This window comes from Pelodiscus sinensis, chromosome 5, assembly GCF_052426305.1.
Source record: "Pelodiscus sinensis isolate ZL-2025 chromosome 5, ASM5242630v1, whole genome shotgun sequence".
Classification (NCBI taxonomy): domain Eukaryota; kingdom Metazoa; phylum Chordata; order Testudines; family Trionychidae; genus Pelodiscus; species Pelodiscus sinensis.
The window spans coordinates 59,917,031-59,943,074 of record NC_143056.1 but is presented as its reverse complement, the minus strand read 5'-3'; the positions used below and the strand labels follow the sequence as shown (position 1 = coordinate 59,943,074).

General features: G+C 41.3%; 1 long non-coding RNA gene across 2 annotated transcripts in view; it reads right to left on the bottom strand.

Annotated features, from left to right (window-relative positions):
* The window catches only part of LOC149524321 (uncharacterized), a 186,116-nt gene extending 160,943 nt beyond the window's left edge, over nucleotides 1–25,173 (bottom strand). The window contains exon 1 of one of the 2 annotated variants that reach the window (XR_016349645.1): nucleotides 19,167–25,173. This is a non-coding gene — a long non-coding RNA (uncharacterized LOC149524321). Of the gene's footprint in view, nucleotides 1–15,745; nucleotides 15,931–19,166 lie in introns of those variants that run through there. The other variant, XR_016349644.1, reaches the window with a different exon arrangement.
* Nucleotides 25,174–26,044: the final 871 nt, after the last annotated feature.

The window sequence follows — 26,044 nt, the reverse complement described above, 5'->3', positions numbered from 1 at the left end:
TGACTTATAGGACTGGGCTAGTGCCCAAGCTGCAGGATTCTGTGAAGTGAGAAGGACCCAGAACTGGGGCTGCTGCCTGATCCCGGTAGTCAATATTACAGTTAAATTGCACCACCGCCCACATCAGCTGGCATGGGCCAGCAGCAGGTTTTTAATTACACTGTAGATATACCCTTAGAGGTAATTCAGATACATACAAATAAGACCATTCCAATCCAACAGAAAAGGAGGGGGAAGCAGAACACAGAAGAGTGAAAGCCAGCTTTGCTTTGAGTAGAGAGAGTGCGGTGGTAGTTTTTTTTATTTCAGACACAAAATGAGACCCCAATCTTGAAAAGTGGTTCTGTATGGGTATGTCTACACTGCATTCCTCTTTCAAGAGAGGAATGTAAATGCAGCTGAGCGAAATTGCAAAGGAAGCGCGGCTTTGAATTTCCTATGATTCATTTGCATAATTGCATCCGGCCGCTATTTCGAAATACCCTATTTTGAAATAAAAAACGCCGTGTAGATACGGTTATTTTGAAAGAAACCCCTTCTTATGGGGATGTGGTTATTTTGAAAGAAACTCCATATGGTTATTTTGAAAGAAGGAGTTTCTTTCAAAATACCCGCCTCTACATGGCAGCTAGTGCACACTCCCCCCCCCCCCCCCCCCAGCAGACCAGGCTTTTCTCGCCGATGCCTGGGGTAGAGCAGCTGGGGGGCTGCCAGGTTGGTCCCATAGCGCCGAGGTGTGGCGCTACTGGACCAACCCAGCAGCACCCCAGCTGCTCTGCCCTGGGCTTCCTGTTGTCAGCCGCTGGTCAGTTTCAGCAGCGGCTGACTTGGGAACACCTGGGGCAGAGCAGCTGGGGTGCTGCCGGGTTGGTCCAGTAGCACCAAGGAGAGGCACTGCGGGACCAACCTAGGAGCACCCCAGCTGCTCTGCCCCAGGTGTGTTCGATTCAGCCGCTGTTGGTCAGTTTCAACAGCAGCTGAATCTGGACGCCAGTTCCGACTTACATACAAATTCAACTTAAGAACAAACCTACAGTCCCTATCTTGTACGTAACCCGGGGACTGCCTGTACTCCAACTGAGGCCTAATCAGTGCAAAGTAGAGTGGAAGAATGACTTCTCATGTCTTGCTCACAACACACCTGTTAATGCATACTAAAATCATGTTTGCTTTTTTTGCAACAACGTCCACACTGTTGAATCATATTTAGCTTGTGGTCCACTATAACCCCTAGATCCCTTTCTGCCATACTCCTTCCTAGACAGTCACTTCCCATTCTGAGGAAGTGGGTCTGGCCCACGAAAGCTCATCATCTAATAAACCATCTTGTTAGTCTTTAAAGTGCTACATTGTCCTGCATTTTGCTTCAACTACCCCAGACTAACACGGCTACATTTCTATCACTTCCCATTCTGTATGTGTGAACGGATTGTTCCTTCTTAAGTGGAGCACTCTGCATTTGTCCTTATTAAACTTCATCCTGTTTACCTCAGACCATTTCCCCAATTTGTTCAGATCATTTTGAATTATGACTGTGTCCTCCAAAGCAGTTGCAACCCCTCCCAGCTTGGTATCATCTGCAAACTTAATAAGCATACTCTCTATGCCAATATCGAAATCATTGATGAAGATATTGAACAGAACCAGTCCCAAAACAGACCCCTGTGGAACCCCACTTGTTATATCTTTCCAGCAGGATTGTGAACTGTTAATAACTACTCTCTGAGAATGATTATCTAGTAGTTATGCACCCACCTTATAGTAACCCCATCTAAGGGTATGTCTAGACTACATGCCTCTGTCTCCAGAGGCATGTAGATTAGGCTACCAGACATAGTAAAATGAAGCGGCGATTTAAATAATTGCCGCTTCATTTAAATTTACATGGCTGCCACCTTGAGCCGACAAACACCTGATCAGCTGTTTGTCGGCTCAGCGCGATAGTCTGGACGCGCGGGTGTCGACATCAAAGGTATTTGTTGACCACCCATGTATGCCTCCTGGGATGAGGTTTACCTGGGTGGTCGACAAATACCTTTGATGTTGCCACCCGCGCGTCCAGACTATCATGCTGAGCCGACAAACAGCTGATCAGGTGTTTGTCAGCTCAGCGCGGCAGCCAGGTAAATTTAAATGAAGCGGCAATTATTTAAATCGCCGCTTCATTTTCCTATGTCTGGTAGCCTAATCTACATGCCTCTGGCAACAGAGGCATGTAGTCTAGACGTACCGTAAGTTGTATTTGCCTAGTTTATTGATAAGAATATCATGTGAGACCATACTAAATGCCTTACTAATGTCTAGGTATACCACATCTACCGCCTCTGCCCTATCCACAAGGCTCGTTATCCTATCAGATGGGTTTGACATGATTTGTTATTTACATATCCACGGGGCTGTTCCCTATCACCTTACCACCTACCAAGTGTGTGCAGATGATTTCCTTAATTACTTCCTCCATTATCTTTCCTGGTACAGAAGTTAAACTGACTGGTCTGTAGTTTCCTGGGTTGTTCTTATTCCCCTTTTTATAGACGGGCACTACATTTGCCCCTTTTCCAGTCTTCTGGAATATCTCCTGTTTTCCCTGATTTTTCAGAGATGACAGCTAAAGGCTCAGATACCTCCTCTATCAGCTCCTTGAGTATTCTAGGATGCATTTCATCAGGCCCTGGTGACTCGCAGACATCTAACTTTTCTAAGTGATTTTTAACTTGTTCTTTTTTTATTTTATCTTTTAAACCTACCCTGTTCCCATTAACATTCACTATATTAGTGGGATAGAACTAGAAATCCCACCCACTCATTCTCTTGATCTTTAGCCAAACCAAATCAAGCCTCCTCTTGAAGTTGATTGCGCTATTTGCTTGTTTAACAATATAATATATTTTAGGTAGAGACTAAACTTTACAATTTTCCTAGTATACACAGCAAGAATCTGAGCAAAACAAGACTGCTCTCAAATTATAACCTTCATATACATATACTGAATTAACCTCGTTATCTCTGGCCTGCATATTTATACCTGCCTCTGGAAATTTCCACTACATGCATCTGACGAAGTGGGTCTTTGCCCATGAAAGCTTATGCTCCAATATATCTGTTAGTCTATAAGGTGCCACAGGCCTCCTTGTTGCAGAAGTATATACTGAAATTCAGTTTGATCTCCTGCTAGATTTCCCTCTTGATCAGAGGAACTGAGATCACTCAACCCCGAGCATAGTCATTGAGGTTTTGACTACATTACAATCTAAGTCAACAAAAAATGTGTCACTCAGCGTGTGAATATTCCACCCCCTTTGAGAAATATCAATTACATCAACACAGCGCTATGTTAGGTTCCTGCCATTCATGGAGGTGGGTATTTTATGTTTTTGGGAGAAACCTGCAGCACTGTACTATAGACGTGGCATGAGATTCTGTAGCTGTTGAGGATACTTAGCATCTTTTGGGGCCAGGCTATTAGACAGAGACAAAGACAGAGACAGAGACACACAACTTGTATTGACATATAACGTGAAGGAATGGAAGATTAATCTATCAGAAGAGATTTGAGAATAGATCAGTCCAGAGGCTAATAGGAAGCAAGCAAATCATAAATGGTTTATGATCCTATAAATAACTAAGCACATCTCTTGGGAGGCACAAGTGCTTCCAGTGCCTACTGGCTGCAGGAGGAGTTCAGAATACACAGCACCTCTGAGGAGGCCCTCGGCACTGTACAGGATTAGGTCCACAGGTCCAATGATAATATTTATAAGGGGTGAGGACATAAAATGGAGACAAATAATTCTGAGAACTCACTTATGATGGGAGAATACATCCTACCAAATTCACAGCATAACACTGAAATAGGCATGGGTAGGCCTAAAGAATGTCAGGTGTTACCCGCAAAGTTCAGCAAATCCAAACTCCTCCTCCCCATGCTCTGGAAACACCCCTAGAATGCACAAGGACGCCCTGAATGATGAGATTTTGTGAGTCAAGCACAAAAAGAAGCATCCCATCAGTCTCTCTGACCCCGATATCATGAAGATCCAGTCAATCAAACTCACACTGCTAGTACTATGCTCTGTAGAAACAAATGTTACTGACTTGGGCAGGTCTGGATTTCCATTCCATTCCAAAGAGCTACTTGGCCCAACACTGAAATGTATCGAAGGACCAAATACATATGTTTTAAGAGTTAGGTGATATACAATTGCTACACCAGGATCTGGAGTCAAGATTTCAGTGTATTGAAATATTTACTTTGGACCCAGTTAAAGTAATGATCAAATCCGTGTTTTTTATTGCCATATTTTCTAATAGCCAATGGAGGCTGCTTAAAAAAAAAATCAAGCTATTCAATGCTTCTTTATACTACAGGACATTAATAATGTAAAAATACCAGAAATACAGTACCATGGTGGTAAACTAGTAATTAATGAAAAATACTCATTGCCATGGAAACAGGACTGAGCCAAGTGGAAATTGTGCATAATGTCACAACCCTAAACATATCTCCCAACTGTCCCTCATTACAGCAGACAACCTTGGAGTTTAGATCCCTTCATTCCATTTAGACAATGTCCTACTTTGTGAAACTTTAATTTATTACCACCTACCACAGTCTGCTGCTATAACACTTTTCATTTAGAGCATCACAAGGAAAACAAACCAGCAGATAAAAACAACATTGGCGTGCATGGCTGCACCGCACCAAACCATTAAACGCTTTGAGCAAAGTTAAAAAAATAAGAAGTTTTCAATCTTGATTTTTGTTTTAAAAGAAGGGAGAGAGGAATAACAGTCTGAACCCCAGATAATTCCATTTTAAGGCAATTTCACAAATGAAGAGTGTATGATTTAATAGACTTTGCTCCACTGAATCTGTGGGCAGTTAAACATTTTCTTCGGAAACTCTGCAAGCACAGTAAAGAATGTAAGTAACCATCCACATCAATGACTTGTGTTCATACACTGTGCAGTATCCGTATTCCCCATTTGCATAGACACTGGGTCCCAGGTGTGTCTATTAAACACGAAGACATATCTTTTTTTCTGCAGGTGTTCCACTTTAGCCAGTTATAGCCACATTTTGAGGATATGCAAAAATGCACACACACAAGGTAGTCACACAGTTTTCTTTAAGGCATGAAAGTGAGGCTTCTCTATTCCCCACCCCAAAACTACAAATAATCTGATTTCGTTTCTGAGATGTTGTGCCACCAAACAAAGGTAAAGCAGACTGTGAAATCTGTGATTCTACCTTTGTAATAGATTCTGTTCAGGATACAGTGTCCAAAAAAATCAGAGACCATGGAATCTATTAGAAGGAAACCAAAGTAACATCAATATTCTTCTCTGTGTTTCCAACACTGGAATCACCAATGAACTTGGTGTGGTGCATTTAATTTAACTATGCATGCATAGAACTATAGAAGGATTTTAAATTTAATTAAATAGTGTAATCCCTAATAGGGGAAAATTTCCCACCTTTCATTTCTCTGCTACTTTTTAGTAAATTTGACTTAAAACAGAGATCACTCCCTGTCCAAGAAAAAGCAATGCCTTGTCTAAGGAATGCATCTGCTTTTTTTGGAAAATTTCTGAAAATGCGGATGAGTTCTTTCACCATCCCTGTAAACCTAATTTTATGAGGAAGCACGGATGGCTCAAAAGAGCAGGTTTTTCCAAAACTTGGCACCATGTAGATGCACCAAATTTCAGAAAAGTCTCTTTTGAAAGAAAAGAGGAAAGAGATACTCAAATTGCGAACCGCAATTTGCGTATCTTTTTCCGACTTTTCTTTGTAGTATAGGCATAGCCCAAGTAAGCAGATTGTATTTGCTTCTTGAACATGTCACCTCCTAATCCATTTTTGCCTGCAGATTTTTGCCAGCCAGATATCTGACCGGGCCAGGGGAGTGCTCAGCAGGTTCACTGCTATAGCTGCTGTAACAAAAAGTGGAGGTCAGACTTTTCAGGAGACACACTGTAAAGCATTACACCTAATCTGTTAGAATGAAATGAAAGTCTGTCTAAAAACAATAGGGATGTGCTATGTACAAGGCCACTGTTAGGCTTTTAAGGAGACACTATGCAGCAAGTACACCTCAGAGTCCTTAGGGGAGCAGCTAGACTAATTCTGGTGGCTGGCAGGGTAAGGGACAGGTTGGAGCTTGAGCCTGCGAGAGGGAGCCTGGGAATGGTGGGAGAGCAGGTGTTCATGTAGCAACTGTGTGCTCAGTACCCTCGTCCCATTTGCTGGAAAAATGCAGCTTTCCTGTCCTGCAGGAGCAGGTAGGCCGGGGAGGGCAGGGGGGAAGGTCCAGGCATGGTGGCAGGACTGGACAGGGGCTCACACAGCTCCCCTAAGCTTTTCGGCATCTTCTGTTTTCCTGGAGAATGCAACTTTCCCTTCTCACAGTAGCAGGAGAGGAGAGAAGGGCCAGGCATGGCGGCAGGGCAGGGAGCAGGGGCTCAAGCCATGTTTCATTGGGGATGAGGAAACTGAGTTGATGCCTCGGCAATAAGCCTAATAGCTTCTCCTGCTTTATCCATGAGAGATATCAATCTTCTCCAAATCCACAGAGTGATAGGGAGCCGATGCTGACAATGTGGCCAGAAACCTGGACTTAATGCTGCAGTGCTTTGTGTTGCAATGATGCCAGATTACCTACTGCTGGCTTGGTGTGGAAAGACCATGGAGGACAGAATAAGGCAGGCCTCCAGTGAAACCTTGTTAGCAGTTGTTTAAATTTTGGCAACTTGAGCAGATTGGTTCCCTTCTACAGCAGATAAGATGGACACAATTGTCCCATTCTTAAATTTATATAAAATGAGTTAATTACATCTGCAGAGCCCCAGCAAGCAGTTCCCTGACCCTCTCCAAAATACTGTGACTACTCATAGATATAGTGGTGCAACTACTGCTGGCATATCCACACGCAAAATGCTTCCACTAATCTTTTCATTGTAAGTTCACGTACGTTTAATATCATTAGCTAATGTTTCAACTGCACTTTGTCCATTCAAAGTGCTATTAAATGCTAAGCATTAAGTCCAATTACTAAAAGCTACCACAATTCTACTTCCATCTCCAGATAAAGAAAGTGTGCGCTCCTGGAAATATGTTACTTGGGTTTCAACACCTAGGCTAAGTTTATACTACAAAGAAGTGTCGGAAAAAGATACGCAAATTGTGAACCGCAATTTGTGTATCTTTTTCCGTTTTTCTTCCAAAAGAGGCTTTTCCAACATTTGGTTTACACGGGGCCAAATTTTGGGGGGAAAATCTCTTTCCGAACATCCCTTCTTCCTTGTAGAACGAGGTTTACAGGGATGCCGAAAAAACACGTCTGCTTTTTTGAATTTTTTTTCAGAAAAGCAGATGCTTTCCTTGGATGTGGCTGAGCTTTTCTGGGATACCTCCAGTATCCCAGAAAAGCTCTGTAGTCTAGATGTACCCTGAGAGTCCTACCTCTCAAAACAAGAGAGGAAAAGCTCCTCTCTGCTTTTGAATCACTAGAATATTAATCTCAATAGCTGCTTTTCCATTCATAGAATCATAGAATACTAGGACTGGAAGGAACCCCCTGCCCTCATGGCAGGACCAAATACTGTCTAGACCGTCCCTGACAGACATTTATCTAACCTACTCTTAAATATCTCCACAGATGGAGATTCCACAACCTCCCTGGGCAATTTATTCCAGTGTTTGACTACCCTGACACTTTTTCCTAATGTCCAACCTAAACCTCCCTTGCTGCAGTTTAAGCCCATTGCTTCTTGTTCTATCCCCAGAGGCCAAGATGAACAAGTTTTCTCCCTCCTCGTTATGACACCCTTTTAGATATCTGAAAACTGCTATCATGTCTCTCCCCCACCCCCCAATCTTCTCTTTTCTAAACTAAACATACCTAATTCCTTCAGCCTTCCCTCATAGGTCATGTTCTCTAGACCTTTAATTATTCTCCTTGCTCTTCTCTGGACTCTCTCCAATTTCTCCACATCTTTCTTGAAATGTGGTGCTCAGAACTGAACTAAATACTCCAACTGAGGCCTAACCAGCACAGAGTAGAGCGGAAGAATGACTTCTCGTGTCTTGCTCACAACACACCTGTTAATACATCCCAGAATCATGTTTGCTTTCCTTGTAACGGCATCACACTGCTGACTCATACTCAACTTGTGGTCCACTATAACCCCTAAATCCCTTTCTGCTGTACTCCTTCCCAGACAGTCGCTTCCCATTCTGTATGTATGAAACTGATTGTTCCTTCCTAAGTGGAACACTTTGCATTTCTCTCTATTAAACCTCATCCTATTTACCTCAGACTATTTCTCCAATTTATCCAGGTCATTTTGAATTATGACCCTATTCTGCAGATTAGTCGCAACCCCTCCCAGCTTGATATCATCTGCAAACTTAATAAGCATACTTTCTAAATCGTTGATGAAGATATTGAACAAAGCCAGTCCCAAAACACACCCCTGCGGAACCCCACTTGTTATACCTTTCCAACAGGATTGTGAACCATTAATAACTACTCTCTGAGTACGGTTATCTATCCAGTTATGCTCCCACCTTATAGTAGCCCCTTCTAAGTTGTATTTACCTAGTTTATTGATAAGAATATCTTGGGAGACCATATCAAATGCCTTACTAAAGTCTAGGTATACCACATCCATTGCTTCTCCCTTATCCACAAGATTCGTTATCCTATTAAAGAAAGTTATCAGATTGGTTTGACATGATTTGTTGTTTACAAATCCATGCTGGCTGTTCCCTATCACCTTGCCACTTTCCAAGTGTTTACAGGTGATTTCCTTAATTTCTCCATTATCTTTCCTGGCACAGAAGTTAAAGTAACTGGTCTGTAGTTTCCTGAGTTGTTCTTTGCACATGTACAGTTAAGCAAAAATGATCGAGGAAAAAATAAACTTGGCCCCTTTTCCTTCCTGCACCTCTTGCTTCTAAAATGTCTCGCCTTTAACATAATTGATTAGTTTTATTTAGCAAAATGTGTTTGCACAGCTTTGGCAAGCAAAGGTGTATTTTTTCTGCTCACGCTGGAAGGAACAGTTTATGTCAAGAGTTAAACAGCCGCAGAGACCCTTGAGATGGTCTACATCCGATAGCTGTGATATGTGCTCTGCTAAGCCTTAACACGGTATGCTATGCAACAGGCCCCTCTGCGGATATGGCTATGTAAACCATCTTACAGGATCTTTTCCTACCTGAAATAAAGGCTGAGTGTCTCTAGGCATAGTACCAGCAATTCCTGTAATTGGAAAAATTGCTGCTAGAAAAGATCAGCAACAGGAAAGTATTGAAATGAGTAGGTAATGCAAACATGTGCCTGAAATTCCACAGTTAATAGTGTAATTGGCACAAATAAGCTTGACAATGCTTTACTGTTAATTGTCTGTACTGTTGTTTATGTTGTTGTGATGCTCGGGTTAACATGTATATAATTGTGCCTTAAATCCTGGAAGTGTATGCGAGAGAGTGGATTTCATTATTCGTTACACTTTCCTGTTTATTTTGCCACCTTTTGCAAGGAGCAGGAGCCAATGACAACTACATAAATTCCACATTCCATAAATTTCTTCCTCAGTCGTCTTATCATAATGGTTTCTTTTGAGATCTAGAAATTTCAAGATAAGATAAAAAGTTTTCAAGAAAACAGAACTTGGATAATATTGGCCAAATTCTTCCCTAAGCCACTTTAGCGCAGCCCCATGAATTTGGGTCTACACTTCTAATCTATCTGATGTAACTATAAGAAGACTACAGAGCTGGCATCTTATGCACTGGACTGATATTGTACATCTTCTGAACAAATATTCTCCAACAGTTATACAAAACTGGATGGAAGAAAACAGTTTCAATAGAATTGTTTCTTTCTCTGAGAGATTCAAGATCAGGATTAAAAATTTGTGCTCATCCTCCCAGGTGGTTTTAATGTGGGATTGTGCAGGATTTAGTCTTGTCACCTCTCATGCCCAGTGTGTATATATAGTCATTAGGACAGAGATGTTTTGAGCTAATGTCTAGTTTTAGCACATTTCTGATCTGGGTCCCATATTTTTCACCTAATATTAACTCATTTGCTAAACATATCTCTTTATGATCGGATAAATTACCAGTTGGCTTATTCTCTGCTTCTTAATTTAACAGACCACATTTCATGACCATATTGCATGCCAGGAAGCATTTTACGTACTTTTAGGGAACCATATAGTAATGTGCCCCAACTTTGTCTAGACATCCAAAATGCTAAACACATTTTAAAAATGCCAAATGTCTTTTTATAGCAAATCTGCTGCTTGTTTTTCTACATTCCAATATTTTATTAGGTTATGTACTGGGCTATTACAGTACTGTATCAGACAGAGGAGCAGAGGAAAATGAATGAGAGAGAGTGAGAATTACTCATCATGAAGATATATAGTGCATAAATAAAACCCTTCATAACATGACTTTACAAATCCAGTCCTTATTGTACTGTCCTTGCTCTGGCAAAATTCCCAATGTGATTACTGAGGAGAGAGCTCTCTGCATCAGTTAAAGAGTTACTACAGGTTGTATCTCCCTCATCCAGCACCCTCAGGATCTGCGTGGTACCAAACCAGGGAATTGACCTTCCCTGGTCTGGCAAATGTGGCAAGGGCTCTGCATTTCCCCAGGTAGCTCCACTGCCACCAGGACTCTGCTCTCCACACAGTGTACGGGAAGGAGGGAAGCTCCACTCCCATCCCCACTTCATTGCAATCTGGGGCTCCCCTCTCTCTGCAGTGGCCGGGAACTCCACTGAAGTCCGGAGGTCCACTCTGCCTGGCATCTCTGCAATCTCCCCAGCGCCCTGCTGCTGCCTGGGACTTTGCGCTACTGCTGCCCAGCGGACTCCATTAAGCAGCCATACTGCCACCCAGGAAGCTCCAGGCTCCATCGAACAGCTCTGCACTCTCCTCCCCAGCACCTCTACTATGGCCCAGGGGGCTCTGTGCTCCCCTCCGGCAGCTGTGCTGCTGCCCTCCCTCCAGTGACAGAGCTCTACTCTTCACACCCCCAAAGACTGGGGGCTCTGCATTTCTCCCCGTAACTCTGCTGCCCCCTAATTTGGCAATGCTCCTGGCCCCAGCCCAAAAGCTTATCCCCATGAGTGCTCGCACAGGTGATGTTGCAGGACAAGGGAAGCCCAGATTAGGGAGTTTGAACCTGTATTACTGTAAGAGTACAAAAAAAAAGTCTCAGAATGGAAAAGCCTAGTAGCACCTATATGAAGAATAGGCCGAAAGACAACAAATTTAGTCCCTCGAAAATAACTTTATACTACTACTCATCAGAACAGTGACTATAGCTTGACAAAACACACACACACACACACACACACACACACACACACCACCAACAACCAAACAAACCAAAAAACAAAAAGCAAGCAACTATGTTGCTTGATTCCTACAAGGTCAAGCAACATGTAAGCTTTCAATAGCAAATGGCCAGCACACATTATATGCACAACTACTATGAATTCTGTAATCCATCACCAAAAAAAGGAAGATTTCTACTTGGGTAAAATGTTAGGTATTTTCCCTGTGTGTTTTGCTTTTCTTCAGTTCCTGTTTCATTGCAAGTAAAAAGAAACCTAGTTGATTACAGAACGTGATATACAAAGCTCTGTTTTAATTTTTTATTGTAAAACATCTTATACAGCTAGTAGCACACTAATAGTAGAGTTCTCAGGTATAAAATTATTCTAGAACTCTAGATGTCTTTTAAGAGATCAAATCCTGCAATTCTTGCTCAGGCAAATTTCCTCCTGACTTCTGTTGGACTTAACCCTGTGGTAAGACTGGCCTAAAATTCCATGATTTGGCCCAAGGACTTACTCTCATTTGTTTTCAACTGCAGCAAACCTCACATTCCATGTCATGTCGACAGAGTTCAGCCAAATTCTCATGTTGTTTATCAGTCACCTCAGGTCACGTGTCTCCTCCTCTTGATCAAGACTTTCAAAAAACACATTTGTTCCAGGCAGCCTGACAACCACCAAATCTGGAGACCTACTTCTGTGTGAAAGTTGAATTTCAGAAATTATCCACTGCTGGTATTCTTCCAGATAATAAAGTCATTATATATGTTTCCAACAATACCCTTCTGAGGCCAAAACATAAGATTATGGAGCAGTGACTGCGAGTGCAGAGTATCTTCTGGATCTCACTGGATCGTATTTTTAGGAATATTATTCCTCAGAATGATGTGCCCAAACATGTAGAAACTGGCTAATTGAAGTACTTTCCTGGAATTGTTTAGATTTTATAACATAGTCAAGGTCCGTGGTCACCAACCAGTAGATCACGATCTACCGGTAGATTTCGGAGGCTCTAAGAGTAGCTCTTGAGCCCTCTCTGAACTACACACCTGCGCAGTACATTTACATTAGATTTCCTCATTTGAGGATCAGCTACTCACCGAGCAACAGCACAGGTGAGTAGCTGTGAGGAATGGTGGGAATTTTTTTTTAAAGTAGCAGTATAAGGATTGGGGATAGCAAGTGATGGAGAGGAGGAGAATAGAGAGGGCAGGGCTTCAAGGAAGGGGCAGTAGATCTTGGCTTGGTCTGTCATTTAAAAAGTGATCTTGGGTGTAAAAAGGTTGGAGACCACTGGTCTAGGTCTACACTACAAAGAAAAGTTGTAAAAAGATACGCAAATTGTGGTTCGCAATTTGCATATTTTTTCCCGCTTTTCTTTCAAAAGAGGCTTTTCCGAAATTTGGTGTATCTACATGGTGCTAAATTTCAGAAAAACCTCCTCTTTCGACACATCCCTTCTTTCTCATAAAAGAAGGTTTATGGAGATGGCAAAAGAGCTCATCTACTTTTCCAAAATCTTTTTTGAAAAAGCAGACACGTTCCTTGAATGTGGCATAGCTTTTCCCGAATACCTCCAGTATCCCAGAAAAGAGCTGCAGTCTAGACCTAGCCATAGTGGGTCCTATTGTAAGAGACATTGATATTAGGGCTATATTTGTTATGGAAGGCTAAGATACTCTGAAGAGGAATTCATCGTGACTAGAGATGTACAAATACATTTTCAGTTTAGAAAGTTGTTTCATATAAAATCTAAAACTAAACTGTTAGCAAACCAACAGTCCCCAAAGTGAAATGTTTCATTTTGATGTTAAAGGGATAGACTCTTTAAAGATGAATTCAAGCAGAAGCCCTTTCAAACAGAAAAAAATCAAAATGCTTCATTTAAACATTTTGGATTGTTTGTGTTTGTATGAACAATTTAGTGAAATTCATATGCTTTGTAAAATGTTTCATTGTGACCAAACCAACATTTTTGTCAAAAAAAAGAATTCTCACCACTCTGCTCATGACACAATGAAGGGAGAGAATTAGGATGGTGTAGGCATGTTTTATAGAATGTGTCCTTAACTGTGTTTCCCCTTGTTTTCTTAAATTTTGATATTTTTCCTGAAAAGCATCTGAAAAGTCATACCAAGTAGAACTGATCAAGAAGAGTTTAGCTTTGTCATTCTGATTTACCTCCACCATCATATGGATGTGAGGATTTTTCATTTTGAAGGAATTTTCCCCAATTACTTTGTGCTGCGGAATCTACCCTTCCATTAAATAAATAAATAAATAATATTATATATATATATATATATATATATATATATATATATATATATATATATATATATATATATATATAAATATATATAATTTTAATCGGTCCAACGGTTGCAAATAAAACCTGTAGCACATTGTAAACCAGTGCATTCTAAACTTGAGACTTCAAGCCATGAAGATGGTGCTAGATTCCAGGTCTACAAATAAAGACAAGTCAAAAATTTTAACTGCTTTCATCTCTATTCTCTCTAGTTCACCATGTCCTCTCAAATATAATTCTGATTTTATATTGATGATCATCCCATCGCTAGTATTGGTAACAATACAGCAATCTGAGGAGAATACACCTCTTCAAAACAAATACCTTTTACTCTTTCCTCGAAGCACTGCAACATGATAATAAAAATTACAATGAAAGAAAAAGAATGGTGTTTAATATTACTACAGTAATGACTTAGAGGCCAATTTTGAAAAAAAGACACTTCTTTGTCTACAGTAAACACAATAAAACTTAGCCATGTGTCACCCATATTCTGTGCTTAAGCACTCTTTTGCAGAGAGCGAAACAATGTCTGGATTAATGGAGAGACAAAGATGAGTCCCCATACTCCTGTCCATTGCTGAATGACTGCTATGACAAAAACAGTTATTTGATTACATTCACATATCTCCTTTTCTACCAGCTAAGTGGATTTCCCCCAAAATGGGCATTGCTTCTTGAATTTGTTTTAGGCTTGGACCTATGAGCTCTGCAAGAGTTGTGAAATATTACTACTGAATAGAGGGGAAAAGAAGTAGGAATCAAACAGACTTTTTTTGGGGGCGGGAGGAGGGGACAAATTCTTTACCTATTGGAGAAAGACTCCCAAAGATTTCACCAGGACCAAGAATTGGTTGAACCTGAATAATATGGAAAAGTAAAACTCTGGATTTTTTCATCCATCTTGGAATGTATATATATTTTCATCACAATATTCAGAATTTTTCAGACCCTATTTGATATTAATGCTTGTATTCTGCAATGAAAATTTACTTAACTACTTTTTTTTATTTGCTTCTCATTGATATTTCACCAGCACAGTTTTCAGACTCATATGACTGATAAGCCTAATAAAAGTCAGTGCTGCAGCAACACTGGTAGGAACTGAAGGCTTTTAACATTCAACCGAAAAGAGCTCTTGGAAGCATGGCAAGTAGCCAACGCAAGGCCATTTTTAGAATGTATAGATACAGCACTCCAGGAAATTATAGACTAATTATTGCAGTTTTGCATCGGTTGTGGGGAAAGTCTTGGAAATGGTTTTAAAAGATCAAATGGAGGAATGGTCGGAAAACCACAACTTGAATTAAGGATAGCCAACATGGTTTCAGGAAGGGAAGGTCATGCCTCACTTACTTGTTGGAATTGTTTAAGTATGCTGCTGCCAGTACAAACACGGGGAATGCTGTGTACAGTATATACTTGGATTTTCAGAAAACACTTGACAAAAATCCACATCAGAAATTTCTGTCCAATGTGCAAAGTCATGGCTTAATTCAGAAACAGTGGAGGGGTTCTCATGGAAATGAGGGGCTGTCTGATGGACATGAAACAAGACAAGCACTGTTAATCTTGTGAGAAATTTCTACCATTTAGAATCTATCCTTCTAATAATCCTAGGTGAATTTCTGAAGATGGAAGAACTCCAAGACTCCACAGAAAGACTTCCATTGTGACTTGTACCAGTTAAGTACCTGAGCTAATAGATCAAAGCAATTCATTTTAACAAAAAAACCCCCACAAAATTAAATACATTCATCCTCTGAAACCTCTCCAGAAAGGAGATAAAAAGATGGCTTGCAGCACACTTTCAAGGTATAAGTATCTTTATAATGATTACTTCACAGCCATGTGGACTAGTGGTTAACAAAGCTCTTCTAACTGCCAGAGGAAAATATCCTGTTACACTATCACGTTGTGACATGTGTACTTGTGGTTACTATTTCCTCATGGAATGTTTATTATAAATCATGGATGCATTTGATTTTAATACCATGACTTGAAACACAAGTATATTATATTGCAGCTTGAACTCTTGAGATAAATCTTAGACTATAATGATACTTACCGACAGTAGGATAAACTTTTTCTCCCCACAGAAGTAGCAGCACCCATTCTAATTATACTGCAATAAGACAAATTGATTAAATTGGCATAGTGTCGTGCAGCAATAAAAAACACAGCAAACAGTGCCTTCCTTGGCAGTGATTTTAATAGTGATTTGAGTTGGGATTGGGTTTTACAAAACCCAACTCAAAGCTGGGATGGTTATGAATTCAGATTTTATTTAATTCACACCAATGTGGCCTAGGGAAAGATGAATCAGTTGTTCAAAAACAGTTCTGATTTTGGCTTATTTCTAGGGCTCTCAATTGATTTAATATAATCATAATTAGTTACCCAATCATGCTACTAAACAATAAAGTCATATTTTAAAATACTTTTGGAGAGTTTCTACATTTTAAATATCTTAATTCCAATTAATACATAATAAAAAGTGTACAGTGTTCAGTTTCTATTTTTGTTGCAAATGCTTGCACTGTAAAGATAAAATAGCAGTTTTTATTTCACCTAATACAAGTACTGTAGAATTATGTACAAAAAACTGCATTCAAAATTAAAACAATGTAAATCTTTAGAGCCTACAACTTCTACTTTTTATTCAGCCAATCTCTAAACAAATAAGTTTGAGTACAGTCTGCAGGAAATAATGCTGCATGCTTATTTTTTTCCTATGTTACCTGAAAGCGAGAACAGGCATTTGTGTAATACTGTTTTAGCTGACCTCACAAGATATTTACATTCCAGGTGCACTAAAGATGCACACATCCCTTCATGCTTTAACCACTATGCCAGAGGATATACATCCATGCTGATGTGTTTTGTTTGATAATGGCCCAAAGCAGAGGAGCCCTGCATGGATACAAAATTGGTATCTGTATCTGCAAAAATGATCTGCGGATATCCTCATGCACATCTATGGAATATCTACACATTTGAAGAGTTCTAGACAGAATTTTTTTATCCACATCTGTATGTGTATTCACAAAAATGAGCCGTGGATGTCTAGTAGACTAACTCATGTTCATTTTCATCATTTGAGTGAGTTGCCACCAGCAAACTCTTTTTGGTAGTTTAGAGTCTCTGCATCGAAGTGTTACTCTTTTAAGACTTGTGAAAGCATGTTCCCTATTTGGATAGCCCTTCAGATTCTTAAATCTGAGATTGGGTGCGGTAGCTATTTTTACAAGTCTTACATTGATACCTTCTTGTTGTTTAGTCAAATCCGCCATGGAAGTGTTCTTAAAATATACATGTTCTGAGTCATTATCGAAACTGCTACAACATAAATTATATGGCAGAAGGCAGGTAAAACAGAATTGGAGACATGAAATTCTTCCCCCACCCCCAGAAGTTCAGTCACAAATTTAATTAATGCATAATATTTTTTTTTAGCAAGCATCATCAGCATGGAAGGAAAAATATGACTATTTAGCATATCTGGCATATAAATACCTTGCAACACCTTCTATGAAAGTGCCATGCATATGCCTGTTCTCATTTTCAGGTGACTTTGTAAATAATCTCCCACAAATATAAACAAACGTGTTTGTCTCAGCAAATGGCTAAACAAGAACTGAGTGGACTTATAGGTTCTACATTGTTTTGGTTTCGGCGGAAGGTATGTATAAAAAAACAACCCTACATTTATAAGTTACACATTCATGATAAAGAGATTGCATTACAGTGCTGGTATGAGGCGAATTAAAAATACTATTTCTTTTGTTTATCATTTTTATGGTGCAAATGTTTGTAATAAAAATAATATAAAGTAAGCACTCTACACTTTGTATTCTGTGTTGTAATAAAATGTAAAAAGAGCCAAAAATAGCTAATACATTTCATTTTGTATTCTATTGTTTAATAGTATGATTAATCATGATCAATTTTTAATCATGATTAATATTTTTAGTTCATCGCGTGAGTTAGCTTAGTCAACAGACCTACTTTCATTTTACTGGCTATTCCAAATTTAAAAAAATGGGCAAAATAGAGGGTGATGTTGGTTTACCAAACCTCAGACTGGATTTTGTTTTGAAAAACCAGAAGTTATTGCACATCTGGGTTCTATTTCATCTCAAATTTCAGTGGCTGTTTCAGACACGGTATCATAATGCGAGGGTAGGCTGCCCTTTCTGAGACCCTTTTCCAGTACCACAAGGAAACCCTTTCAGGCCCTTGGCTCCACTTCACTTTGGGGTGGAATCAAGCAATCCAGCCAAGTCTCCGAGTTACACCATCCCTCACTGTCAATCTCTTTACTTAGCAGGTCCAATGTCCTTGATACTCCCAATAGTTCTCATTCAGGAGCTTGTGGACAGGAATAGTGCAGTGACTACAGAAGCAGCTTTCCCAAAATAAGTTACATGGAACTAAAGATGGGTGAATCCTATCATTCCTTATCTGGGCCTATGTTTAATCTGTCCTACCTGATTTCTTTTAACTACCCATTTGATCAAGCTACCCATTCAGGAAGACTAATATCACAAGAGATGTGCCCTTTGGTGTATCTCTGGGATATTGACTTCCCTGGATGGACAGCTAGATCAAACAGGTAGTTTCAAGAAATTTGGCAGGAAAGATAGAACAATTGCCTAGATAAGGCCACACACCTTTTCTAGTCCTTCACACCATTCAATCACCTTCTAGCACCCAACGTGTGAGTGGGTTTTGTGTTTCAGATTACTGAGAGCCTTATGTTTAATATGAAGTCCTGTATTCTACTTCACTTTCAGGATAGAATGTTTCTTATAGCACATTTTCTAGTGTCCTTTCACTGTCAATGTAAAAAGAAAACATCCCAGATTTCAGTACAACTGAGTCCAAACCCTTATTCGGCTTTGAACTTGAACCCCAAATTCTAGTTTCTGCCTCATCCAGTACCAGCTCTGAACACTGTTTGGCCACTTTCTACTGTATATACAAAGATGAGGAGAGTAATTGTTGGTCAGATACAAAGATCTGCGTTTCAGTTCAGTAGCCTAATGTCAGGCACATGTCCACACTGCAGACAATGCAAAATGTAGGCATGAAAACAAATGAACAAACCCAGTAGCTGCACTGGATGTTTGAGATACAGTGGATACATGGAAAAAGTTCATTCTGGTTTTAAAGGTAGTACATGGCTGGAATCAATAACACCTCCGACACTGGAATGAACTTTTTAAACATACTCATTGTAGAATCTATTTTACCCCAACAAATGTGAGAAACACCCCCAACTTTTCCAATCTTGGAAACATCAATTTCAAGTTTATTTTAATTTTACACTCTCCTTGTAATACCTACTGCTTTGTGACCTAAGTGACTCATGACTTTGAAAGATATAGAGGAACCTGCCCAATGCTCTATCTACAATTTTAAAAAAATCCCACATGATTTATCAAGCAGATTTATTAAACAACCAGCAGCCTGAATGTAATTATCACCTCTTGTCCTTTGCATTCTGTTTCCTCTTATGTCAGATGGGAGACTCAAAAGAAGAACAGTCCTGAGTACCAAAGCTCTGAGTGCCTCTGTCAAAGCAGGTTAAGAATTCTAGATGTGAAACGGAACGCAAGAGTTACAGTTCAAAGTCTGCCAAAGAACTGCTGTTTTGTCTCTTTCATTAGGTTCAAAACTGCCACTGAGAGTCCTGTAGATAGGTATCCATTTTCTTCCATGATATTGAAAGCAGAGAGCAGTTGAGATCATACTACTGAGACTGGGTAGATTTTGATGGGAGAGGTGATATCATTTTAACAGAGAAGTGGAAAACCACCAATTGCATGGGAACTAGAAGTGTTCCATTATTTTAAATCTTTCTTCTTATTTATATTACCTTGGCGCCTAGAGACCCCAACTCAAATCAAGGCCCCATTGTTCAAACACAAAGAGCTTATAATCAACAGTTTATGCAGTAGGTAAATGGGAGTAGTGAGTGGACGGGGAATGTTAATGCTAAATAAAAGGTGGCTGGACAGGTTCAGCTGAGTTCTGATATCTAATTATTCATGCTGTATAAACAGACCCAGTTCAAATTACTTTTTATGGGACACATCTGTCCCTTCCTTCTGATGGTTATGTGGTCTAATAGGCAGCAGAATTGGTATGATTCTAAAGGGAAGGAGAGGCAGACCAAGTACAGACCGTGCAGGGAGTCTGGGTTATGCTCTGTAGGAGTCTCTTTCTGGAACTGCACAGAGATGTACTGGTGGAATAGCTGCTGTGATATCCGTGTAACTCCCATTGGTGTCATCAAGCTGTGCTGGATTTAAACTGGTGAGAGGAGATTCAAGTCCAGTGTAATTAAATCTTTTGTTTGCTATGGTACACTGGCTACTGTTCCTTACATTTCAGAAAAGTTAGAAATTATGTTGGTTAATTTTTTTTTAAAAGATGGACATTAACCCTTTTGTCTGCATGCTGAAGAGGGCTAATATTCAGCTTGAACTGAGTGACAATTTAATGGGGCTAAAATGATGATGCAGAAATTCCAGCTGTAGATACTTTGAGTACTGCACACAGCTGCATGCTTCTGTTTTGCTATCATATCCATAATTATAATATTTACTAAGCAAAAAGGCAGATCACTTATCTGTATATGTAAATAGCAGTTTATAGTAACAGTAGAAAAGTCCAGGCAATGCACTTCATCCTGATAACTTTTTGAGTGAATGAACTATAAGGCAGTGGCCTCCACCTTTTAGAAGTACAAACTCTCCTGTTGAATTTAAATGCAATCCATGATCTACATCAAAACCTAATACCCTTGCCTTGTTCCCCACTGCTTTTCAGAGACCCTACACTTATCACTCCATCCTCACTCACTTTCATCAGGTTTGGGTAGGTGGTTGAAGTGCAGGGGGTGTGGGCTCTGAGCTGAGGTGTTTGGGAGTGTGGGAGGGGGTTCAGGGTGAAGGCTCTGGGAGAGAGTTGGCTTGCACAAGGGGGTTCAGGACTACAGCAGGGGTTCAGGAGCCAGGCTCTGTCTGGTCACAGCAGTGGCTCCCGAGGAGTGGGACCAAGGCAGGCTCACCCTCACCCTGGCTACAGCTGTACCTCTCCCATAAGCGGCTGGCATGTTGCTTGTAGCATGTAGCTGCTCCTGGGAATGAGGGGCAGGTAGCTCCACACACTGCCTCCTGTCCACAAGCATCGACCCCACACCTCCCATTGGCTATGGTTCCCAGCCAATGGCAGTTTGTGAAGACCCCTTACACCAATGTGCAGTTCTCCCAATTTGGCTGCAGGAGACTCCCAGCAAGTGGATGGAAAAAATTAAAGGGAATGAATTTTGTTATGTGCAGCAATATTGGGGATTGGGGTAATGTGCAGATGCACATCAACAATAGAAACCTTAAAAAAAAAGCCTTTGAAAGGAGTAAAAGCAGTAACAACAACAACACTAGTATGCGTTGGCTCGGGAGATGCATGTGAAAAACAGCGTGTTTACGTGAGTGACAGATTTGCATTGCCCCTTGAAATATGCTGAGCATGTTAGGGCATAGGAGCAGCTGCCAGCAAGCTCACTCAAGAATGAGTGGGATGGGCATAAATTGAATGAGTTAAAACCACTGCAGGGATTCCTTTCCAGGGAGGAGAAAAAAAAACAATTGCTTTTGTACACTGAAAATATTTTCAAATTTGACAAGGTAGGAGGGGTCCAAAAATTGAAAAAAAAAATGTAAAGTGAAATTAGAAGCATTCTATAAATCCTTCTTTAAAATCAATCATAGTAACTTAAATTGGAAGCATAGGCCAAAGAAAATCAGTTGTGATATTATAAGCACATTGTATTTCCCAGTGGTAAAGTGATGCCTCTGAACTGTAAATGAGTAGACATGTTTACCAACCAAATCCACAGAACCAGCATTCTCAGCAACCGATCCATTCCATGAGGGCTACTTCAACTCCATGACTTGCACTGGTTCCACCTTGAGCTTTGCACATCCATCTGGCCTGTGCCTTGACCCTATTAGTAATTTGTACACAGGGAGTACCCAATGACCCGGCTCCACACTATGCATTAAGTACATAACCTCATGTCGAGCTTCCCAAATCAAGTCCCCTTTCCTTTATGCAACAGAATTACACAGTTCCACCTCTGGGGCAAAAGGAGGAGGAGGTATGGTATGGATCCAATTCTAAGACTTGATACTTGCATTCTCTGCATATCCCAAACTTCCACTGAAGGCTGCACAAGAGATCATGGTGAGACACTAATTCCTTGTAGGCAGAATGGTCATATTCAAGTATATTTGCCTCCAATTAGTTAACGCTCCCTATAAAAACAGACAATATAGTTGCAGTTCTTATTTGTAACACTATTTCTCTGTTAAAAACAGTTTTCCTCTATAATTGCTAACCAGATCCATTTAAACAAAATTTTAAAAACACATGGAACAGGAAGAGACTGTGAACAAGACTATAATCATATGAGGTTCTGGTGACAACAAAAAGACCTTGAACTTTGCTCTCGTAGCTAATTATGATGTCATTAGAACCTCTCAATGTACAGTATTTATAGGTCTTTGTACTTCAGGCCTATCATTTATTCTATATATTAACTTCTAAAACAACAAAAAATGTAACCCAGTCATTGGAAAAAGCCACAATCCATAGCATGGTATGTATGGATGCCAATCCTGCTGCTTTTTCAGTCTCAGACAGACTCACAGAAAACAACATGTTTTCACAGCAGTTGCATAAAATCAATTTTAAAAGGAATGATGCTTATTGGAGGTGCCTTGAGGTAAGTTTATTGTAGCTCGTTTGACAATCAAACATGACTCTAAGCCTAGTTCTAGTATTAACATTCAAATTTTGCACACTGCGAAAGATACAGAGCACTTGATCAGGATTCCAACTTCTCTAATATAAACCAGGAGTAACTCCACTGAAGTCAATAGTAGATTTACAACGTTATAAAGTAGTTGTGAAATCAGAAGCAATACCAAATGACACAAGACCCCAAATATTCTTGGCTCCAACTGCCTCCATCGGACCATTAGGTCTTGTTCCCTCTCTAATAGCTCAGTGATGCCACCCCTGTGGAGTGTGCAGGTGACCCAAATCTTGGTCCCTATTGTGTACACACAGCAGAATCATATTTTTCATGCAAGAGGGTCTTCAGCACTTGTGGAGAAGGGGCAGCATTTCCCCCCTTTTGGCTTGTTTTTCAAAGCAAATGTACAAAGCTAAGAGGGGAAAAATGTGGACTATCCCTTCCAATGCCCAGGTGCTGTGAGTGTTACAATGTTTATGTTTTCTCTCTCATACTTGCCTCCTTTTCTACATCACATTTTTACCCCATGGAAAGCTGTGACTTGCTCATTGATTACTATGCATTCAGCAATGCCCATCCGGAACAATCAGATTATTTGATTGACTGAGGATTTTAGCAGCTCCCCATGGAAGACAACATTCCACATCCAATTGTCAGTTTATAAGCTCCCCAGCAAAACGACCCTATTTAAGGCTGTAGAGCTGTAGTAAGGCTAGGACAGCTGCATGGCCTCCCTCTACCCAGAAGAGGAAGGACCCCCTAAGACCTGTTGGTGGGCAGGGTCCAACTCACCCAGCCCCACCCACAGAAAGCAGAAAGGCAGGGCCGGAAGTATAAGAACCAGGGCTCAGAACTCAGTTTGGCCCCGGCTGCAGAGCAGGCCAGACATTCTGCCTAAGCTCCAGAGGAGGAAGGCCCAGATATGCTGTCCTTGAAGGAAGGAACTGGGTTGGATGACCAGGACCACTGCCAGGCCCAGAAGACTGGCCAGGGCTGTTGAGGCTGCTGTCAGGACCTGAAGGTTGGCCAGGACCCCCCCAAGACCGCTTTTGGGCCCTGAAGAGTGGGCTGGACCGCCTGGAACCCTGTCTGACCTGGACCTGGAGCCCATGGACATGCTGCCTGCACCTCTGCCCCTAGCAGACCCCGCAGAACAGACAGGGAGTCAGTTAGCCCCAGCTAGCTGACCTAGGATCGGCTGAGGAGATAGAGGTCAACTGGGGAGCATGTTGCAGCCAGGATCCCTGGTGATCTACTGACCTGGTTGGCATGTTGTGACCAGGATCCCGGCCAACCTAGTGACAGCCCGCACTGTCACTGTTCTGGCCCTGGGCTGGGATGCAACGGAGTGGATGGGCCCGCATCCCCCCCTTCCACCTGTCCCCTGGGGTGGCAGGTTCCGCATCCCCTGTTTCAGCCTGCAGACGGGCCTGAGCGTTAAACTGCTTAATCTGTTTAGCTCTTTGTACTGTTTGGCTGTTGTTCCACCCTGACAAAGGGCTGGGCCTTATAAAACTACTACTCGGCCTGTCACCAGGCTTGAGTCCTGGAACTGCGGTACTACGTATACTCGTTGCCCTGTCCTGGCTAAGGGCTTGGCCTCTACAGACAGTTGCTCCAGCTTGACAATCCCGAGTTTTAAACTATGTATCTGTTTGTGGGTTGCTCTGCCCTTTAGCTGAATCTGCCGAGTGCCTGGAGCCCTTAGCTGTGTAGACTGCTGTTTATAAATTGTTTGTAGCCCTGTCCTGGTCAAGAGTGCGGCCCCTGATAAACTGCTGCTCAGTCTACAACCATGCTGGAGCTCCTGACTGGTTGCTCATCTGCCCTATGCTGCACCAGGGCTAGGATCAGTGTAAAGACTGTTGAACTGCTTTTGGGTGCCTGTTCCCCCTTGTACTTTGGGCTCAGAGCTAAAGGGAACCTCCAGCTGATTATTAATGGTCCTGAGCACAGGTCATGGGCCCAGGCCTAAACTGCCGGGCTTACATGAGCACATCACATATTTTCGATGCTATTGCATTTTACAGCTTTGCAGGAGCTTACATGGTTCAGTAGGAATAAATCCATAAAATATGTACAAGCTCTGAGTTACATTCAATAACTGTCAGAGGCAGCTCTCTTCATGATGGTGTCTTTAAATTGTCAAAAAATAATTATTACAATTAATTTCATTTAGTGCTGGGAACACACCAATGGCTGTGAAGAAAGCCTCTTTCCAATAATGGCAGTTTGAGGTTCCCCCAACCTAATAACGTGCCTCAATTTTGCTGTGCAAGGACCATCATTATAACCAAGATAACAGTTTAGTCTCCTTGCCAATTCAGTGACCAATATAATGGTGATGATTATTTGTATTGCACTATTCCCCAAGAGGCCTTATTCTCGATCATGGCCCAACTGAAGTAGATCCTTGACAAATACTTGCGAATGCATTGGAGCTTTATGCATTAAAAGGTACTGTCCCTGCTCAGAAGAGATTATAAACACACAGAATCATGCCAGGAGAGTGAAACATATTGATCTACCTGCTTAGTCTACCAACAAGGATTTCATCTGGGTAAATAAAGGTTTTATAGGTAAGGAACATGACTGGATCTGATATTTGTGTCTTCTTCCTAGCTTAGGAATGTAAGCAGAGGCTGAACTACTGCTTGTTATCAGCCAGCTAAAAGGAGGGAGCCGCTCTGGGGGTGGGTGTGCTCACTCCAATTGTTTAGCTCTGCTGTTTAACAACTGTTGATATGTAAATACACTCATGCCAGGAAGGGGAAGGAATCCCAGGTGTGGTTATGTAAATCCAACTCAGCCAGGGCTGATGGAGGATCAGTGTTGGAATGGAATATGGTATACTGTAAATAATTTGGGGCTGTTGTGGGGGTCACAAATCATGCTACCCCTAAATGTGGGACCCTTAAAACATGACCCCAGTGCTTGCAGGAGAGACACCATCACTGTAAGAGGTCTCTGAGGAACAAGCCTCCCCCCTTCCAGAGTTGAGTGAACTGAGTTGAGGGCGAAGGGCTAAGTGCTTGAGTCAGTCTGCTTCATGCCTGCCAGGTGTGCGCTGTAAGACTGGCCCCCCCTGCCTCTTTCCCCCTTTTGTTTTAAGGACAGACCTGGAGCAGACTCCGTGAGGAGTCTTTTTGTTGCTAGTCCAGCGGAAGCTGGAATCTTTTGCCAGTCTAGGTGATGGCTAAAGAGTTGAAATCACTAAGGCTATGTCTACACTGGCAGGTTCTTGTGCCAGAAATATGCAAATGAGGCTAAGTGTGGAATATCACAGCCTCATTTGCATATCTAATGAGCCACCATTTTTGTGGAAGAGGCTCTTGCACCAGAAAGAGCTGTCTTGGCGCAATGCCGCTACGCTGATTATTTTCAGGAATAACGGCATTGCGCAAGAGGGTTTTTCTTGCGCAAGAAGGGGCAGTGTAGACGCTTCTTCCAGCACAAGAGCCTCTTCCACAAAAATGGAGGCTCATTAGATATGCAAATGCAGATATCACAAGTGACCATTTCTTCTAATCCTGCACTATT